Source organism: Schistocerca cancellata, chromosome 2, assembly GCF_023864275.1.
Source record: "Schistocerca cancellata isolate TAMUIC-IGC-003103 chromosome 2, iqSchCanc2.1, whole genome shotgun sequence".
Classification (NCBI taxonomy): domain Eukaryota; kingdom Metazoa; phylum Arthropoda; class Insecta; order Orthoptera; family Acrididae; genus Schistocerca; species Schistocerca cancellata.
This window is the reverse complement of record NC_064627.1, coordinates 952015366-952033043: the sequence shown is the minus strand read 5'-3', so window position 1 is coordinate 952033043 and position 17678 is coordinate 952015366. Positions and strand designations below refer to the sequence as shown.

The 17678-nt window shown below is 47.9% G+C and overlaps 22 non-coding genes across 22 annotated transcripts; 12 read left to right on the top strand and 10 right to left on the bottom strand.

Annotated features, from left to right (window-relative positions):
• The first annotated feature begins 307 nt into the window (after window positions 1–307).
• Window positions 308–379, top strand: Trnap-ugg (transfer RNA proline (anticodon UGG)). Its single transcript has one exon. It is a non-coding gene; the product is annotated as a tRNA-Pro (tRNA).
• A 506-nt stretch (window positions 380–885) lies between these two features.
• Window positions 886–957, bottom strand: Trnaq-uug (transfer RNA glutamine (anticodon UUG)). Its single transcript has one exon. It is a non-coding gene; the product is annotated as a tRNA-Gln (tRNA).
• Window positions 958–1514: 557 nt separating this feature from the next.
• Window positions 1515–1586, top strand: Trnap-ugg (transfer RNA proline (anticodon UGG)). Its single transcript has one exon. It is a non-coding gene; the product is annotated as a tRNA-Pro (tRNA).
• A 1135-nt stretch (window positions 1587–2721) lies between these two features.
• On the top strand, window positions 2722–2793 carry Trnap-ugg (transfer RNA proline (anticodon UGG)). Its single transcript has one exon. It is a non-coding gene; the product is annotated as a tRNA-Pro (tRNA).
• Window positions 2794–3299: 506 nt separating this feature from the next.
• Window positions 3300–3371, bottom strand: Trnaq-uug (transfer RNA glutamine (anticodon UUG)). Its single transcript has one exon. It is a non-coding gene; the product is annotated as a tRNA-Gln (tRNA).
• Window positions 3372–3928: 557 nt separating this feature from the next.
• Trnap-ugg (transfer RNA proline (anticodon UGG)) lies at window positions 3929–4000 on the top strand. Its single transcript has one exon. It is a non-coding gene; the product is annotated as a tRNA-Pro (tRNA).
• Window positions 4001–4506: 506 nt separating this feature from the next.
• Trnaq-uug (transfer RNA glutamine (anticodon UUG)) lies at window positions 4507–4578 on the bottom strand. The gene has a single exon. It is a non-coding gene; the product is annotated as a tRNA-Gln (tRNA).
• A 557-nt stretch (window positions 4579–5135) lies between these two features.
• Window positions 5136–5207, top strand: Trnap-ugg (transfer RNA proline (anticodon UGG)). Its single transcript has one exon. It is a non-coding gene; the product is annotated as a tRNA-Pro (tRNA).
• A 506-nt stretch (window positions 5208–5713) lies between these two features.
• Window positions 5714–5785, bottom strand: Trnaq-uug (transfer RNA glutamine (anticodon UUG)). Its single transcript has one exon. It is a non-coding gene; the product is annotated as a tRNA-Gln (tRNA).
• A 557-nt stretch (window positions 5786–6342) lies between these two features.
• Window positions 6343–6414, top strand: Trnap-ugg (transfer RNA proline (anticodon UGG)). The gene has a single exon. It is a non-coding gene; the product is annotated as a tRNA-Pro (tRNA).
• Window positions 6415–7549: 1135 nt separating this feature from the next.
• Trnap-ugg (transfer RNA proline (anticodon UGG)) lies at window positions 7550–7621 on the top strand. The gene has a single exon. It is a non-coding gene; the product is annotated as a tRNA-Pro (tRNA).
• Window positions 7622–8127: 506 nt separating this feature from the next.
• Window positions 8128–8199, bottom strand: Trnaq-uug (transfer RNA glutamine (anticodon UUG)). Its single transcript has one exon. It is a non-coding gene; the product is annotated as a tRNA-Gln (tRNA).
• Window positions 8200–8756: 557 nt separating this feature from the next.
• On the top strand, window positions 8757–8828 carry Trnap-ugg (transfer RNA proline (anticodon UGG)). The gene has a single exon. It is a non-coding gene; the product is annotated as a tRNA-Pro (tRNA).
• A 1135-nt stretch (window positions 8829–9963) lies between these two features.
• On the top strand, window positions 9964–10035 carry Trnap-ugg (transfer RNA proline (anticodon UGG)). Its single transcript has one exon. It is a non-coding gene; the product is annotated as a tRNA-Pro (tRNA).
• A 1135-nt stretch (window positions 10036–11170) lies between these two features.
• On the top strand, window positions 11171–11242 carry Trnap-ugg (transfer RNA proline (anticodon UGG)). Its single transcript has one exon. It is a non-coding gene; the product is annotated as a tRNA-Pro (tRNA).
• A 506-nt stretch (window positions 11243–11748) lies between these two features.
• Trnaq-uug (transfer RNA glutamine (anticodon UUG)) lies at window positions 11749–11820 on the bottom strand. Its single transcript has one exon. It is a non-coding gene; the product is annotated as a tRNA-Gln (tRNA).
• A 557-nt stretch (window positions 11821–12377) lies between these two features.
• Trnap-ugg (transfer RNA proline (anticodon UGG)) lies at window positions 12378–12449 on the top strand. Its single transcript has one exon. It is a non-coding gene; the product is annotated as a tRNA-Pro (tRNA).
• Window positions 12450–12955: 506 nt separating this feature from the next.
• Trnaq-uug (transfer RNA glutamine (anticodon UUG)) lies at window positions 12956–13027 on the bottom strand. The gene has a single exon. It is a non-coding gene; the product is annotated as a tRNA-Gln (tRNA).
• Window positions 13028–13584: 557 nt separating this feature from the next.
• Window positions 13585–13656, top strand: Trnap-ugg (transfer RNA proline (anticodon UGG)). Its single transcript has one exon. It is a non-coding gene; the product is annotated as a tRNA-Pro (tRNA).
• Window positions 13657–14162: 506 nt separating this feature from the next.
• On the bottom strand, window positions 14163–14234 carry Trnaq-uug (transfer RNA glutamine (anticodon UUG)). The gene has a single exon. It is a non-coding gene; the product is annotated as a tRNA-Gln (tRNA).
• Window positions 14235–15444: 1210 nt separating this feature from the next.
• On the bottom strand, window positions 15445–15516 carry Trnaq-uug (transfer RNA glutamine (anticodon UUG)). The gene has a single exon. It is a non-coding gene; the product is annotated as a tRNA-Gln (tRNA).
• A 1134-nt stretch (window positions 15517–16650) lies between these two features.
• On the bottom strand, window positions 16651–16722 carry Trnaq-uug (transfer RNA glutamine (anticodon UUG)). The gene has a single exon. It is a non-coding gene; the product is annotated as a tRNA-Gln (tRNA).
• Between the last annotated feature and the right edge of the window lie 956 nt (window positions 16723–17678).

Genomic DNA, 17678 nt, shown 5'->3' with positions numbered 1-17678 from the left:
AAGCAGCCTAGCTATGGAAACAGCTATGGACACAGAGTACTGTCGAAAACTGCGTGCTGACACAGAACGCTACGTACTGGGCGGATAGTGCGTGACACGATAACATTTGCACTTCACACGGTCGAAATACTGACACACAACTCTAGCAGCTCTTTCAGCATTCACATACACTGGTGTTCAGCACAGCTCATGTTGTGGGTGTCGGATTAAGAAAGCTCTTTGAGAATATCGTCCAGATTGTATGCTGCAACTAGCAAGTGCGGCAAGATGTCAGTAGGTGGCGGGGTGCAGACGTGCTTCCTTGTGCGGCCTGTTGGTCTAGGGATATGATTCCTGCTTTGGGTGCAGGAGGTCCCGGGTTCAAATCCCGGACATGCCCTACTTTTCACTTTCGCGACAACCAAACACTACGATAAACTTGCGAGTCTCTGAAAGTAAGCCATGCAACAGGACAAACTGCATGTGAGCCACCGGCCCAAGAGACTGGCAAGTGCGTCATGTGGAAAGCAATCTACGTGGCAGGATTAAGCCGTCTTTGCTCACTTATATCTATACGTAAAGACTGGCACGTACAGCGATTCTATTCGTTTCCCAGGAACTAGTACATCGCATGCACGTTTGTAAAATGCATGCGCATGCAGCACCCAAAACGGAGAGATGTCTTTCCTGCTGGGAGAAACAGCTGAGGGCGTCTTCTCGCAGTTGAACCCCTTACGTTCCGTTATTAATCCTAGTATCAAAAGCATAAGCATTTGGAGCGTCCCCCATTCACGTGTGGACTGCTATTAACAATTTGCGTTACATGATCCTAGCTAAAATTCTGCATATACAATTCCAACTACCGGCTCGTACACATTTCTAGAAACGAGCGCAAAACACAGCGTCAGGTTCCACCGAGACTCGAACTCGGATCGCTGGATTCAAAGTCCAGAGTGCTAACCATTACACCATGGAACCGGATGCCTGTAGCGGTCTTCAATTCAGTAGCATCATGTCATTAAGCCAATAAGATGCGATGTTATTTCATGTAGCGTCCTCAGGAAGTGTTTGCGTGGCAAATGAAGCAACCAGGTAGGCTGAAAGTGGAAGGTGCACCTTCGAATGTAGCAAGAATTCTTGCCAGTATTCGTACATAAAGTGATGTCGAAGGCTCAGGTAATCAAAATCGCGCAACGGCCACTTTCGTATGGTGCATGCATTGTGCTGGAAGCAGCCTAGCTATGGAAACAGCTATGGACACAGAGTACTGTCGAAAACAGCGTGCTGACACAGAACGCTACGTACTGGGCGGATAGTGCGTGACACGATAACATTTGCACTTCACACGGTCGAAATACTGACACACAACTCTAGCAGCTCTTTGAGCATTCACATACACTGGTGTTCAGCACAGCTCATGTTGTGGGTGTCGGATTAAGAAAGCTCTTTGAGAATATCGTCCAGATTGTATGCTGCAACTAGCAAGTGCGGCAAGATGTCAGTAGGTGGCGGGGTGCAGACGTGCTTCCTTGTGCGGCCTGTTGTTCTAGGGGTATGATTCCTGCTTTGGGTGCAGGAGGTCCCGGGTTCAAATCCCGGACAGGCCCTACTTTTCACTTTCGCGACAACCAAACACTACGATAAACTTGCGAGTTTCTGAAAGTAAGCCATGCAACAGGACAAACTGCATGTGAGCCACCGGCCCAAGAGACTGGCAAGTGCGTCATGTGGAAAGCAATCTACGTGGCAGGATTAAGCCGTCTTCGCTCACTTATATCTATACGTAAAGACTGGCACGTACAGCGATTCTATTCGTTTCCCAGGAACTAGTACATCGCATGCACGTTTGTAAAATGCATGAGCATGCAGCACCCAAAACGGAGAGATGTCTTTCCTGCTGGGAGAAACAGCTTAGGGCGTCTTCTCGCAGTTGAACCCCTTACGTTCCGTTATTAATCCTAGTATCAAAAGCATAAGCATTTGGAGCGTCCCCCATTCACGTGTGGACTGCTATTAACAATTTGCGTTACATGATCCTAGCTAAAATTCTGCATATACAATTCCAACTACCGGCTCGTACACATTTCTAGAAACGAGCGCAAAACACTGCGTCAGGTTCCACCAAGACTCAAACTCGGATCGCTGGATTCAAAGTCCAGAGTGCTAACCATTACACCAAGGAACCGGATGCCTGTAGCGGTCTTCAATTCAGTAGCATCATGTCATTAAGCCTATAAGATGCGATGTTATTTCATGTAGCGTCCTCAGGAAGTGTTTGCGTGGCAAATGAAGCAACCAGGTAGGCTGAAAGTGGAAGGTGCACCTTCGAATGTAGCAAGAATTCTTGCCAGTATTCGTACATAAAGTGATGTCGAAGGCTCAGGTAATCAAAATCGCGCAACGGCCACTTTCGTATGGTGCATGCATTGTGCTGGAAGCAGCCTAGCTATGGAAACAGCTATGGACACAGAGTACTGTCGAAAACTGCGTGCTGACACAGAACGCTACGTAGTGGGCGGATAGTGCGTGACACGATAACATTTGCACTTCACACGGTCGAAATACTGACACACAACTCTAGCAGCTCTTTGAGCATTCACATACACTGGTGTTCAGCACAGCTCATGTTGTGGGTGTCGGATTAAGAAAGCTCTTTGAGAATATGGTCCAGATTGTATGCTGCAACTAGCAAGTGCGGCAAGATGTCAGTAGGTGGCGGGGTGCAGACGTGCTTCCTTGTGCGGCCTGTTGGTCTAGGGGTATGATTCCTGCTTTGGGTGCAGGATGTCCCGGGTTCAAATCCCGGACAGGCCCTGTTTTTCACTTTCGCGACAACCAAACACTACGATAAACTTGCGAGTCTCTGAAAGAAAGCCATGCAACAGGACAAACTGCATGTGAGCCACCGGCCCAAGAGACTGGCAAGTGCGTCATGTGGAAAGCAATCTACGTGGCAGGATTAAGCCGTCTTTGCTCACTTATATCTATACGTAAAGACTGGCACGTACAGCGATTCTATTCGTTTCCCAGGAACTAGTACATCGCATGCACGTTTGTTAAATGCATGCGCATGCAGCACCCAAAACGGAGAGATGTCTTTCCTGCTGGGAGAAACAGCTGAGGGCGTCTTCTCGCAGTTGAACCCCTTACGTTCCGTTATTAATCCTAGTATCAAAAGCATAAGCATTTGGAGCGTCCCCCATTCACGTGTGGACTGCTATTAACAATTTGCGTTACATGATCCTAGCTAAAATTCTGCATATACAATTCCAACTACCGGCTCGTACACATTTCTAGAAACGAGCGCAAAACACAGCGTCAGGTTCCACCAAGACTCGAACTCGGATCGCTGGATTCAAAGTCCAGAGTGCTAACCATTACACCAAGGAACCGGATGCCTGTAGCGGTCTTCAATTCAGTAGCATCATGTCATTAAGCCAATAAGATGCGATGTTATTTCATGTAGCGTCCTCAGGAAGTGTTTGCGTGGCAAATGAAGCAACCAGGTAGGCTGAAAGTGGAAGGTGCACCTTCGAATGTAGCAAGAATTCTTGCCAGTATTCGTACATAAAGTGATGTCGAAGGCTCAGGTAATCAAAATCGCGCAACGGCCACTTTCGTATGGTGCATGCATTGTGCTGGAAGCAGCCTAGCTATGGAAACAGCTATGGACACAGAGTACTGTCGAAAACTGCGTGCTGACACAGAACGCTACGTAGTGGGCGGATAGTGCGTGACACGATAACATTTGCACTTCACACGGTCGAAATACTGACACACAACTCTAGCAGCTCTTTGAGCATTCACATACACTGGTGTTCAGCACAGCTCATGTTGTGGGTGTCGGATTAAGAAAGCTCTTTGAGAATATGGTCCAGATTGTATGCTGCAACTAGCAAGTGCGGCAAGATGTCAGTAGGTGGCGGGGTGCAGACGTGCTTCCTTGTGCGGCCTGTTGGTCTAGGGGTATGATTCCTGCTTTGGGTGCAGGAGGTCCCGGGTTCAAATCCCGGACAGGCCCTACTTTTCACTTTCGCGACAACCAAACACTACGATAAACTTGCGAGTTTCTGAAAGTAAGCCATGCAACAGGACAAACTGCATGTGAGCCACCGGCCCAAGAGACTGGCAAGTGCGTCATGTGGAAAGCAATCTACGTGGCAGGATTAAGCCGTCTTCGCTCACTTATATCTATACGTAAAGACTGGCACGTACAGCGATTCTATTCGTTTCCCAGGAACTAGTACATCGCATGCACGTTTGTAAAATGCATGCGCATGCAGCACCCAAAACGGAGAGATGTCTTTCCTGCTGGGAGAAACAGCTGAGGGCGTCTTCTCGCAGTTGAACCCCTTACGTTCCGTTATTAATCCTAGTATCAAAAGCATAAGCATTTGGAGCGTCCCCCATTCACGTGTGGACTGCTATTAACAATTTGCGTTACATGATCCTAGCTAAAATTCTGCATATACAATTCCAACTACCGGCTCGTACACATTTCTAGAAACGAGCGCAAAACACAGCGTCAGGTTCCACCGAGACTCGAACTCGGATCGCTGGATTCAAAGTCCAGAGTGCTAACCATTACACCATGGAACCGGATGCCTGTAGCGCTCTTCAATTCAGTAGCATCATGTCATTAAGCCAATAAGATGCGATGTTATTTCATGTAGCGTCCTCAGGAAGTGTTTGCGTGGCAAATGAAGCAACCAGGTAGGCTGAAAGTGGAAGGTGCACCTTCGAATGTAGCAAGAATTCTTGCCAGTATTCGTACATAAAGTGATGTCGAAGGCTCAGGTAATCAAAATCGCGCAACGGCCACTTTCGTATGGTGCATGCATTGTGCTGGAAGCAGCCTAGCTATGGAAACAGCTATGGACACAGAGTACTGTCGAAAACTGCGTGCTGACACAGAACGCTACGTACTGGGCGGATAGTGCGTGACACGATAACATTTGCACTTCACACGGTCGAAATACTGACACACAACTCTAGCAGCTCTTTCAGCATTCACATACACTGGTGTTCAGCACAGCTCATGTTGTGGGTGTCGGATTAAGAAAGCTCTTTGAGAATATCGTCCAGATTGTATGCTGCAACTAGCAAGTGCGGCAAGATGTCAGTAGGTGGCGGGGTGCAGACGTGCTTCCTTGTGCGGCCTGTTGGTCTAGGGGTATGATTCCTGCTTTGGGTGCAGGAGGTCCCGGGTTCAAATCCCGGACATGCCCTACTTTTCACTTTCGCGACAACCAAACACTACGATAAACTTGCGAGTCTCTGAAAGTAAGCCATGCAACAGGACAAACTGCATGTGAGCCACCGGCCCAAGAGACTGGCAAGTGCGTCATGTGGAAAGCAATCTACGTGGCAGGATTAAGCCGTCTTTGCTCACTTATATCTATACGTAAAGACTGGCACGTACAGCGATTCTATTCGTTTCCCAGGAACTAGTACATCGCATGCACGTTTGTAAAATGCATGCGCATGCAGCACCCAAAACGGAGAGATGTCTTTCCTGCTGGGAGAAACAGCTGAGGGCGTCTTCTCGCAGTTGAACCCCTTACGTTCCGTTATTAATCCTAGTATCAAAAGCATAAGCATTTGGAGCGTCCCCCATTCACGTGTGGACTGCTATTAACAATTTGCGTTACATGATCCTAGCTAAAATTCTGCATATACAATTCCAACTACCGGCTCGTACACATTTCTAGAAACGAGCGCAAAACACAGCGTCAGGTTCCACCGAGACTCGAACTCGGATCGCTGCATTCAAAGTCCAGAGTGCTAACCATTACACCATGGAACCGGATGCCTGTAGCGGTCTTCAATTCAGTAGCATCATGTCATTAAGCCAATAAGATGCGATGTTATTTCATGTAGCGTCCTCAGGAAGTGTTTGCGTGGCAAATGAAGCAACCAGGTAGGCTGAAAGTGGAAGGTGCACCTTCGAATGTAGCAAGAATTCTTGCCAGTATTCGTACATAAAGTGATGTCGAAGGCTCAGGTAATCAAAATCGCGCAACGGCCACTTTCGTATGGTGCATGCATTGTGCTGGAAGCAGCCTAGCTATGGAAACAGCTATGGACACAGAGTACTGTCGAAAACTGCGTGCTGACACAGAACGCTACGTAGTGGGCGGATAGTGCGTGACACGATAACATTTGCACTTCACACGGTCGAAATACTGACACACAACTCTAGCAGCTCTTTGAGCATTCACATACACTGGTGTTCAGCACAGCTCATGTTGTGGGTGTCGGATTAAGAAAGCTCTTTGAGAATATCGTCCAGATTGTATGCTGCAACTAGCAAGTGCGGCAAGATGTCAGTAGGTGGCGGGGTGCAGACGTGCTTCCTTGTGCGGCCTGTTGTTCTAGGGGTATGATTCCTGCTTTGGGTGCAGGAGGTCCCGGGTTCAAATCCCGGACAGGCCCTACTTTTCACTTTCGCGACAACCAAACACTACGATAAACTTGCGAGTTTCTGAAAGTAAGCCATGCAACAGGACAAACTGCATGTGAGCCACCGGCCCAAGAGACTGGCAAGTGCGTCATGTGGAAAGCAATCTACGTGGCAGGATTAAGCCGTCTTCGCTCACTTATATCTATACGTAAAGACTGGCACGTACAGCGATTCTATTCGTTTCCCAGGAACTAGTACATCGCATGCACGTTTGTAAAATGCATGAGCATGCAGCACCCAAAACGGAGAGATGTCTTTCCTGCTGGGAGAAACAGCTTAGGGCGTCTTCTCGCAGTTGAACCCCTTACGTTCCGTTATTAATCCTAGTATCAAAAGCATAAGCATTTGGAGCGTCCCCCATTCACGTGTGGACTGCTATTAACAATTTGCGTTACATGATCCTAGCTAAAATTCTGCATATACAATTCCAACTACCGGCTCGTACACATTTCTAGAAACGAGCGCAAAACACTGCGTCAGGTTCCACCAAGACTCAAACTCGGATCGCTGGATTCAAAGTCCAGAGTGCTAACCATTACACCAAGGAACCGGATGCCTGTAGCGGTCTTCAATTCAGTAGCATCATGTCATTAAGCCTATAAGATGCGATGTTATTTCATGTAGCGTCCTCAGGAAGTGTTTGCGTGGCAAATGAAGCAACCAGGTAGGCTGAAAGTGGAAGGTGCACCTTCGAATGTAGCAAGAATTCTTGCCAGTATTCGTACATAAAGTGATGTCGAAGGCTCAGGTAATCAAAATCGCGCAACGGCCACTTTCGTATGGTGCATGCATTGTGCTGGAAGCAGCCTAGCTATGGAAACAGCTATGGACACAGAGTACTGTCGAAAACTGCGTGCTGACACAGAACGCTACGTAGTGGGCGGATAGTGCGTGACACGATAACATTTGCACTTCACACGGTCGAAATACTGACACACAACTCTAGCAGCTCTTTGAGCATTCACATACACTGGTGTTCAGCACAGCTCATGTTGTGGGTGTCGGATTAAGAAAGCTCTTTGAGAATATGGTCCAGATTGTATGCTGCAACTAGCAAGTGCGGCAAGATGTCAGTAGGTGGCGGGGTGCAGACGTGCTTCCTTGTGCGGCCTGTTGGTCTAGGGGTATGATTCCTGCTTTGGGTGCAGGATGTCCCGGGTTCAAATCCCGGACAGGCCCTGTTTTTCACTTTCGCGACAACCAAACACTACGATAAACTTGCGAGTCTCTGAAAGAAAGCCATGCAACAGGACAAACTGCATGTGAGCCACCGGCCCAAGAGACTGGCAAGTGCGTCATGTGGAAAGCAATCTACGTGGCAGGATTAAGCCGTCTTTGCTCACTTATATCTATACGTAAAGACTGGCACGTACAGCGATTCTATTCGTTTCCCAGGAACTAGTACATCGCATGCACGTTTGTTAAATGCATGCGCATGCAGCACCCAAAACGGAGAGATGTCTTTCCTGCTGGGAGAAACAGCTGAGGGCGTCTTCTCGCAGTTGAACCCCTTACGTTCCGTTATTAATCCTAGTATCAAAAGCATAAGCATTTGGAGCGTCCCCCATTCACGTGTGGACTGCTATTAACAATTTGCGTTACATGATCCTAGCTAAAATTCTGCATATACAATTCCAACTACCGGCTCGTACACATTTCTAGAAACGAGCGCAAAACACAGCGTCAGGTTCCACCAAGACTCGAACTCGGATCGCTGGATTCAAAGTCCAGAGTGCTAACCATTACACCAAGGAACCGGATGCCTGTAGCGGTCTTCAATTCAGTAGCATCATGTCATTAAGCCAATAAGATGCGATGTTATTTCATGTAGCGTCCTCAGGAAGTGTTTGCGTGGCAAATGAAGCAACCAGGTAGGCTGAAAGTGGAAGGTGCACCTTCGAATGTAGCAAGAATTCTTGCCAGTATTCGTACATAAAGTGATGTCGAAGGCTCAGGTAATCAAAATCGCGCAACGGCCACTTTCGTATGGTGCATGCATTGTGCTGGAAGCAGCCTAGCTATGGAAACAGCTATGGACACAGAGTACTGTCGAAAACTGCGTGCTGACACAGAACGCTACGTAGTGGGCGGATAGTGCGTGACACGATAACATTTGCACTTCACACGGTCGAAATACTGACACACAACTCTAGCAGCTCTTTGAGCATTCACATACACTGGTGTTCAGCACAGCTCATGTTGTGGGTGTCGGATTAAGAAAGCTCTTTGAGAATATCGTCCAGATTGTATGCTGCAACTAGCAAGTGCGGCAAGATGTCAGTAGGTGGCGGGGTGCAGACGTGCTTCCTTGTGCGGCCTGTTGTTCTAGGGGTATGATTCCTGCTTTGGGTGCAGGAGGTCCCGGGTTCAAATCCCGGACAGGCCCTACTTTTCACTTTCGCGACAACCAAACACTACGATAAACTTGCGAGTTTCTGAAAGTAAGCCATGCAACAGGACAAACTGCATGTGAGCCACCGGCCCAAGAGACTGGCAAGTGCGTCATGTGGAAAGCAATCTACGTGGCAGGATTAAGCCGTCTTCGCTCACTTATATCTATACGTAAAGACTGGCACGTACAGCGATTCTATTCGTTTCCCAGGAACTAGTACATCGCATGCACGTTTGTAAAATGCATGAGCATGCAGCACCCAAAACGGAGAGATGTCTTTCCTGCTGGGAGAAACAGCTTAGGGCGTCTTCTCGCAGTTGAACCCCTTACGTTCCGTTATTAATCCTAGTATCAAAAGCATAAGCATTTGGAGCGTCCCCCATTCACGTGTGGACTGCTATTAACAATTTGCGTTACATGATCCTAGCTAAAATTCTGCATATACAATTCCAACTACCGGCTCGTACACATTTCTAGAAACGAGCGCAAAACACTGCGTCAGGTTCCACCAAGACTCAAACTCGGATCGCTGGATTCAAAGTCCAGAGTGCTAACCATTACACCAAGGAACCGGATGCCTGTAGCGGTCTTCAATTCAGTAGCATCATGTCATTAAGCCTATAAGATGCGATGTTATTTCATGTAGCGTCCTCAGGAAGTGTTTGCGTGGCAAATGAAGCAACCAGGTAGGCTGAAAGTGGAAGGTGCACCTTCGAATGTAGCAAGAATTCTTGCCAGTATTCGTACATAAAGTGATGTCGAAGGCTCAGGTAATCAAAATCGCGCAACGGCCACTTTCGTATGGTGCATGCATTGTGCTGGAAGCAGCCTAGCTATGGAAACAGCTATGGACACAGAGTACTGTCGAAAACTGCGTGCTGACACAGAACGCTACGTAGTGGGCGGATAGTGCGTGACACGATAACATTTGCACTTCACACGGTCGAAATACTGACACACAACTCTAGCAGCTCTTTCAGCATTCACATACACTGGTGTTCAGCACAGCTCATGTTGTGGGTGTCGGATTAAGAAAGCTCTTTGAGAATATCGTCCAGATTGTATGCTGCAACTAGCAAGTGCGGCAAGATGTCAGTAGGTGGCGGGGTGCAGACGTGCTTCCTTGTGCGGCCTGTTGTTCTAGGGGTATGATTCCTGCTTTGGGTGCAGGAGGTCCCGGGTTCAAATCCCGGACAGGCCCTACTTTTCACTTTCGCGACAACCAAACACTACGATAAACTTGCGAGTTTCTGAAAGTAAGCCATGCAACAGGACAAACTGCATGTGAGCCACCGGCCCAAGAGACTGGCAAGTGCGTCATGTGGAAAGCAATCTACGTGGCAGGATTAAGCCGTCTTCGCTCACTTATATCTATACGTAAAGACTGGCACGTACAGCGATTCTATTCGTTTCCCAGGAACTAGTACATCGCATGCACGTTTGTAAAATGCATGAGCATGCAGCACCCAAAACGGAGAGATGTCTTTCCTGCTGGGAGAAACAGCTTAGGGCGTCTTCTCGCAGTTGAACCCCTTACGTTCCGTTATTAATCCTAGTATCAAAAGCATAAGCATTTGGAGCGTCCCCCATTCACGTGTGGACTGCTATTAACAATTTGCGTTACATGATCCTAGCTAAAATTCTGCATATACAATTCCAACTACCGGCTCGTACACATTTCTAGAAACGAGCGCAAAACACTGCGTCAGGTTCCACCAAGACTCAAACTCGGATCGCTGGATTCAAAGTCCAGAGTGCTAACCATTACACCAAGGAACCGGATGCCTGTAGCGGTCTTCAATTCAGTAGCATCATGTCATTAAGCCTATAAGATGCGATGTTATTTCATGTAGCGTCCTCAGGAAGTGTTTGCGTGGCAAATGAAGCAACCAGGTAGGCTGAAAGTGGAAGGTGCACCTTCGAATGTAGCAAGAATTCTTGCCAGTATTCGTACATAAAGTGATGTCGAAGGCTCAGGTAATCAAAATCGCGCAACGGCCACTTTCGTATGGTGCATGCATTGTGCTGGAAGCAGCCTAGCTATGGAAACAGCTATGGACACAGAGTACTGTCGAAAACTGCGTGCTGACACAGAACGCTACGTAGTGGGCGGATAGTGCGTGACACGATAACATTTGCACTTCACACGGTCGAAATACTGACACACAACTCTAGCAGCTCTTTGAGCATTCACATACACTGGTGTTCAGCACAGCTCATGTTGTGGGTGTCGGATTAAGAAAGCTCTTTGAGAATATGGTCCAGATTGTATGCTGCAACTAGCAAGTGCGGCAAGATGTCAGTAGGTGGCGGGGTGCAGACGTGCTTCCTTGTGCGGCCTGTTGGTCTAGGGGTATGATTCCTGCTTTGGGTGCAGGATGTCCCGGGTTCAAATCCCGGACAGGCCCTGTTTTTCACTTTCGCGACAACCAAACACTACGATAAACTTGCGAGTCTCTGAAAGAAAGCCATGCAACAGGACAAACTGCATGTGAGCCACCGGCCCAAGAGACTGGCAAGTGCGTCATGTGGAAAGCAATCTACGTGGCAGGATTAAGCCGTCTTTGCTCACTTATATCTATACGTAAAGACTGGCACGTACAGCGATTCTATTCGTTTCCCAGGAACTAGTACATCGCATGCACGTTTGTTAAATGCATGCGCATGCAGCACCCAAAACGGAGAGATGTCTTTCCTGCTGGGAGAAACAGCTGAGGGCGTCTTCTCGCAGTTGAACCCCTTACGTTCCGTTATTAATCCTAGTATCAAAAGCATAAGCATTTGGAGCGTCCCCCATTCACGTGTGGACTGCTATTAACAATTTGCGTTACATGATCCTAGCTAAAATTCTGCATATACAATTCCAACTACCGGCTCGTACACATTTCTAGAAACGAGCGCAAAACACAGCGTCAGGTTCCACCAAGACTCGAACTCGGATCGCTGGATTCAAAGTCCAGAGTGCTAACCATTACACCAAGGAACCGGATGCCTGTAGCGGTCTTCAATTCAGTAGCATCATGTCATTAAGCCAATAAGATGCGATGTTATTTCATGTAGCGTCCTCAGGAAGTGTTTGCGTGGCAAATGAAGCAACCAGGTAGGCTGAAAGTGGAAGGTGCACCTTCGAATGTAGCAAGAATTCTTGCCAGTATTCGTACATAAAGTGATGTCGAAGGCTCAGGTAATCAAAATCGCGCAACGGCCACTTTCGTATGGTGCATGCATTGTGCTGGAAGCAGCCTAGCTATGGAAACAGCTATGGACACAGAGTACTGTCGAAAACTGCGTGCTGACACAGAACGCTACGTAGTGGGCGGATAGTGCGTGACACGATAACATTTGCACTTCACACGGTCGAAATACTGACACACAACTCTAGCAGCTCTTTCAGCATTCACATACACTGGTGTTCAGCACAGCTCATGTTGTGGGTGTCGGATTAAGAAAGCTCTTTGAGAATATCGTCCAGATTGTATGCTGCAACTAGCAAGTGCGGCAAGATGTCAGTAGGTGGCGGGGTGCAGACGTGCTTCCTTGTGCGGCCTGTTGGTCTAGGGGTATGATTCCTGCTTTGGGTGCAGGAGGTCCCGGGTTCAAATCCCGGACAGGCCCTACTTTTCACTTTCGCGACAACCAAACACTACGATAAACTTGCGAGTCTCTGAAAGTAAGCCATGCAACAGGACAAACTGCATGTGAGCCACCGGCCCAAGAGACTGGCAAGTGCGTCATGTGGAAAGCAATCTACGTGGCAGGATTAAGCCGTCTTCGCTCACTTATATCTATACGTAAAGACTGGCACGTACAGCGATTCTATTCGTTTCCCAGGAACTAGTACATCGCATGCACGTTTGTAAAATGCATGCGCATGCAGCACCCAAAACGGAGAGATGTCTTTCCTGCTGGGAGAAACAGCTGAGGGCGTCTTCTCGCAGTTGAACCCCTTACGTTCCGTTATTAATCCTAGTATCAAAAGCATAAGCATTTGGAGCGTCCCCCATTCACGTGTGGACTGCTATTAACAATTTGCGTTACATGATCCTAGCTAAAATTCTGCATATACAATTCCAACTACCGGCTCGTACACATTTCTAGAAACGAGCGCAAAACACAGCGTCAGGTTCCACCGAGACTCGAACTCGGATCGCTGGATTCAAAGTCCAGAGTGCTAACCATTACACCATGGAACCGTATGCCTGTAGCGCTCTTCAATTCAGTAGCATCATGTCATTAAGCCAATAAGATGCGATGTTATTTCATGTAGCGTCCTCAGGAAGTGTTTGCGTGGCAAATGAAGCAACCAGGTAGGCTGAAAGTGGAAGGTGCACCTTCGAATGTAGCAAGAATTCTTGCCAGTATTCGTACATAAAGTGATGTCGAAGGCTCAGGTAATCAAAATCGCGCAACGGCCACTTTCGTATGGTGCATGCATTGTGCTGGAAGCAGCCTAGCTATGGAAACAGCTATGGACACAGAGTACTGTCGAAAACTGCGTGCTGACACAGAACGCTACGTAGTGGGCGGATAGTGCGTGACACGATAACATTTGCACTTCACACGGTCGAAATACTGACACACAACTCTAGCAGCTCTTTCAGCATTCACATACACTGGTGTTCAGCACAGCTCATGTTGTGGGTGTCGGATTAAGAAAGCTCTTTGAGAATATCGTCCAGATTGAATGCTGCAACTAGCAAGTGCGGCAAGATGTCAGTAGGTGGCGGGGTGCAGACGTGCTTCCTTGTGCGGCCTGTTGGTCTAGGGGTATGATTCCTGCTTTGGGTGCAGGATGTCCCGCGTTCAAATCCCGGACAGGCCCTATTTTTCACTTTCGCGACAACCAAACACTACGATAAACTTGCGAGTCCCTGAAAGTAAGCCATGCAACAGGACAAACTGCATGTGAGCCACCGGCCCAAGAGACTGGCAAGTGCGTCATGTGGAAAGCAATCTACGTGGCAGGATTAAGCCGTCTTCGCACACTTATATCTATACGTAAAGACTGGCACGTACAGCGATTCTATTCGTTTCCCAGGAACTAGTACATCGCATGCACGTTTGTAAAATGCATGCGCATGCAGCACCCAAAACGGAGAGATGTCTTTCCTGCTGAAAGAAACAGCTGAGGGCGTCTTGTCGCAGTTGAACCCCTTACGTTCCGTAATTAATCCTAGTATCAAAAGCATAAGCATTCGGAGCGTCCCCCATTCACGTGTGGACTGCTATTTACAATTTGCGTTACATGATCATAGCTAAAATTCTGCATATACAATTCCAACTACCGGCTCGTACACATTTCTAGAAACGAGCGCAAAACACTGCATCAGGTTCCACCAAGACTCGAACTCGGATCGCTGGATTCAAAGTCCAGAGTGCTAACCATTACACCAAGGAACCGGATGCCTGTAGCGGTCTTCAATTCAGTAGCATCATGTCATTAAGCCAATAAGATGCGATGTTATTTCATGTAGCGTCCTCAGGAAGTGTTTGCGTGGCAAATGAAGCAACCAGGTAGGCTGAAAGTGGAAGGTGCACCTTCGAATGTAGCAAGAATTCTTGCCAGTATTCGTACATAAAGTGATGTCGAAGGCTCAGGTAATCAAAATCGCGCAACGGCCACTTTCGTATGGTGCATGCATTGTGCTGGAAGCAGCCTAGCTATGGAAACAGCTATGGACACAGAGTACTGTCGAAAACTGCGTGCTGACACAGAACGCTACGTAGTGGGCGGATAGTGCGTGACACGATAACATTTGCACTTCACACGGTCGAAATACTGACACACAACTCTAGCAGCTCTTTGAGCATTCACATACACTGGTGTTCAGCACAGCTCATGTTGTGGGTGTCGGATTAAGAAAGCTCTTTGAGAATATCGTCCAGATTGTATGCTGCAACTAGCAAGTGCGGCAAAATGACAGTAGGTGGCGGGGTGCAGACGTGCGGCCTGTTGGTCTAGGGGTATGATTCTGCTTTGGGTGCAGGATGTCCCGGGTACAAATCCCGGACAGGCCCTATTTTTCACTTTCGCGACAACCAAACACTACGATAAACTTGCGAGTCTCTGAAAGTAAGCCATGCAACAGGACAAACTGCATGTGAGCCACCGGCCCAAGAGACTGGCAAGTGCGTCATGTGGAAAGCAATCTACGTGGCAGGATTAAGCCGTCTTTGCTCACTTATATCTATACGTAAAGACTGGCACGTACAGCGATTCTATTCGTTTCCCAGGAACTAGTACATCGCATGCACGTTTGTAAAATGCATGCGCATGCAGCACCCAAAACGGAGAGATGTCTTTCCTGCTGGGAGAAACAGCTGAGGGCGTCTTCTCGCAGTTGAACCCCTTACGTTCCGTTATTAATCCTAGTATCAAAAGCATAAGCATTTGGAGCGTCCCCCATTCACGTGTGGACTGCTATTAACAATTTGCGTTACATGATCCTAGCTAAAATTCTGCATATACAATTCCAACTACCGGCTCTTACACATTTCTAGAAACGAGCGCAAAACACAGCGTCAGGTTCCACCGAGACTCGAACTCGGATCGCTGGATTCAACTACCGGCTCTTACACATTTCTAGAAACGAGCGCAAAACACAGCGTCAGGTTCCACCGAGACTCGAACTCGGATCGCTGGATTCAAAGTCCAGAGTGCTAACCATTACACCATGGAACCGGATGCCTGTAGCGGTCTTCAATTCAGTAGCATCATGTCATTAAGCCAATAAGATGCGATGTTATTTCATGTAGCGTCCTCAGGAAGTGTTTGCGTGGCAAATGAAGCAACCAGGTAGGCTGAAAGTGGAAGGTGCACCTTCGAATGTAGCAAGAATTCTTGCCAGTATTCGTACATAAAGTGATGTCGAAGGCTCAGGTAATCAAAATCGCGCAACGGCCACTTTCGTATGGTGCATGCATTGTGCTGGAAGCAGCCTAGCTATGGAAACAGCTATGGACACAGAGTACTGTCGAAAACTGCGTGCTGACACAGAACGCTACGTAGTGGGCGGATAGTGCGTGACACGATAACATTTGCACTTCACACGGTCGAAATACTGACACACAACTCTAGCAGCTCTTTGAGCATTCACATACACTGGTGTTCAGCACAGCTCATGTTGTGGGTGTCGGATTAAGAAAGCTCTTTGAGAATATCGTCCAGATTGTATGCTGCAACTAGCAAGTGCGGCAAGATGTCAGTAGGTGGCGGGGTGCAGACGTGCTTCCTTGTGCGGCCTGTTGGTCTAGGGGTATGATTCCTGCTTTGGTGCAGGAGGTGCCGGGTTCAAATCCCGGACAGGCCCTACTTTTCACTTTCGCGACAACCAAACACTACGATAAACTTGCGAGTTTCTGAAAGTAAGCCATGCAACAGGACAAACTGCATGTGAGCCACCGGCCCAAGAGACTGGCAAGTGCGTCATGTGGAAAGCAATCTACGTGGCAGGATTAAGCCGTCTTCGCTCACTTATATCAATACGTAAAGACTGGCACGTACAGCGATTCTATTCGTTTCCCAGGAACTAGTACATCGCATGCACGTTTGTAAAATGCATGCGCATGCAGCACCCAAAACGGAGAGATGTCTTTCCTGCTGGGAGAAACAGCTGAGGGCGTCTTCTCGCAGTTGAACCCCTTACGTTCCGTTATTAATTCTAGTATCAAAAGCATAAGCATTTGGAGCGTCCCCCATTCACGTGTGGACTGCTATTAACAATTTGCGTTACATGATCCTAGCTAAAATTCTGCATATACAATTCCAACTACCGGCTCGTACACATTTCTAGAAACGAGCGCAAAACACTGCGTCAGGTTCCACCAAGACTCGAACTCGGATCGCTGGATTCAAAGTCCAGAGTGCTAACCATTACACCAAGGAACCGGATGCCTGTAGCGGTCTTCAATTCAGTAGCATCATGTCATTAAGCCAATAAGATGCGATGTTATTTCATGTAGCGTCCTCAGGAAGTGTTTGCGTGGCAAATGAAGCAACCAGGTAGGCTGAAAGTGGAAGGTGCACCTTCGAATGTAGCAAGAATTCTTGCCAGTATTCGTACATAAAGTGATGTCGAAGGCTCAGGTAATCAAAATCGCGCAACGGCCACTTTCGTATGGTGCATGCATTGTGCTGGAAGCAGCCTAGCTATGGAAACAGCTATGGACACAGAGTACTGTCGAAAACTGCGTGCTGACACAGAACGCTACGTAGTGGGCGGATAGTGCGTGACACGATAACATTTGCACTTCACACGGTCGAAATACTGACACACAACTCTAGCAGCTCTTTGAGCATTCACATACACTGGTGTTCAGCACAGCTCATGTTGTGGGTGTCGGATTAAGAAAGCTCTTTGAGAATATCGTCCAGATTGTATGCTGCAACTAGCAAGTGCGGCAAAATGTCAGTAGGTGGCGGGGTGCAGACGTGCGGCCTGTTGGTCTAGGGGTATGATTCTGCTTTGGGTGCAGGATGTCCCGGGTACAAATCCCGGACAGGCCCTATTTTTCACTTTCGCGACAACCAAACACTACGATAAACTTGCGAGTCTCTGAAAGTAAGCCATGCAACAGGACAAACTGCATGTGAGCCACCGGCCCAAGAGACTGGCAAGTGCGTCATGTGGAAAGCAATCTACGTGGCAGGATTAAGCCGTCTTTGCTCACTTATATCTATACGTAAAGACTGGCACGTACAGCGATTCTATTCGTTTCCCAGGAACTAGTACATCGCATGCACGTTTGTAAAATGCATGCGCATGCAGCACCCAAAACGGAGAGATGTCTTTCCTGCTGGGAGAAACAGCTGAGGGCGTCTTCTCGCAGTTGAACCCCTTACGT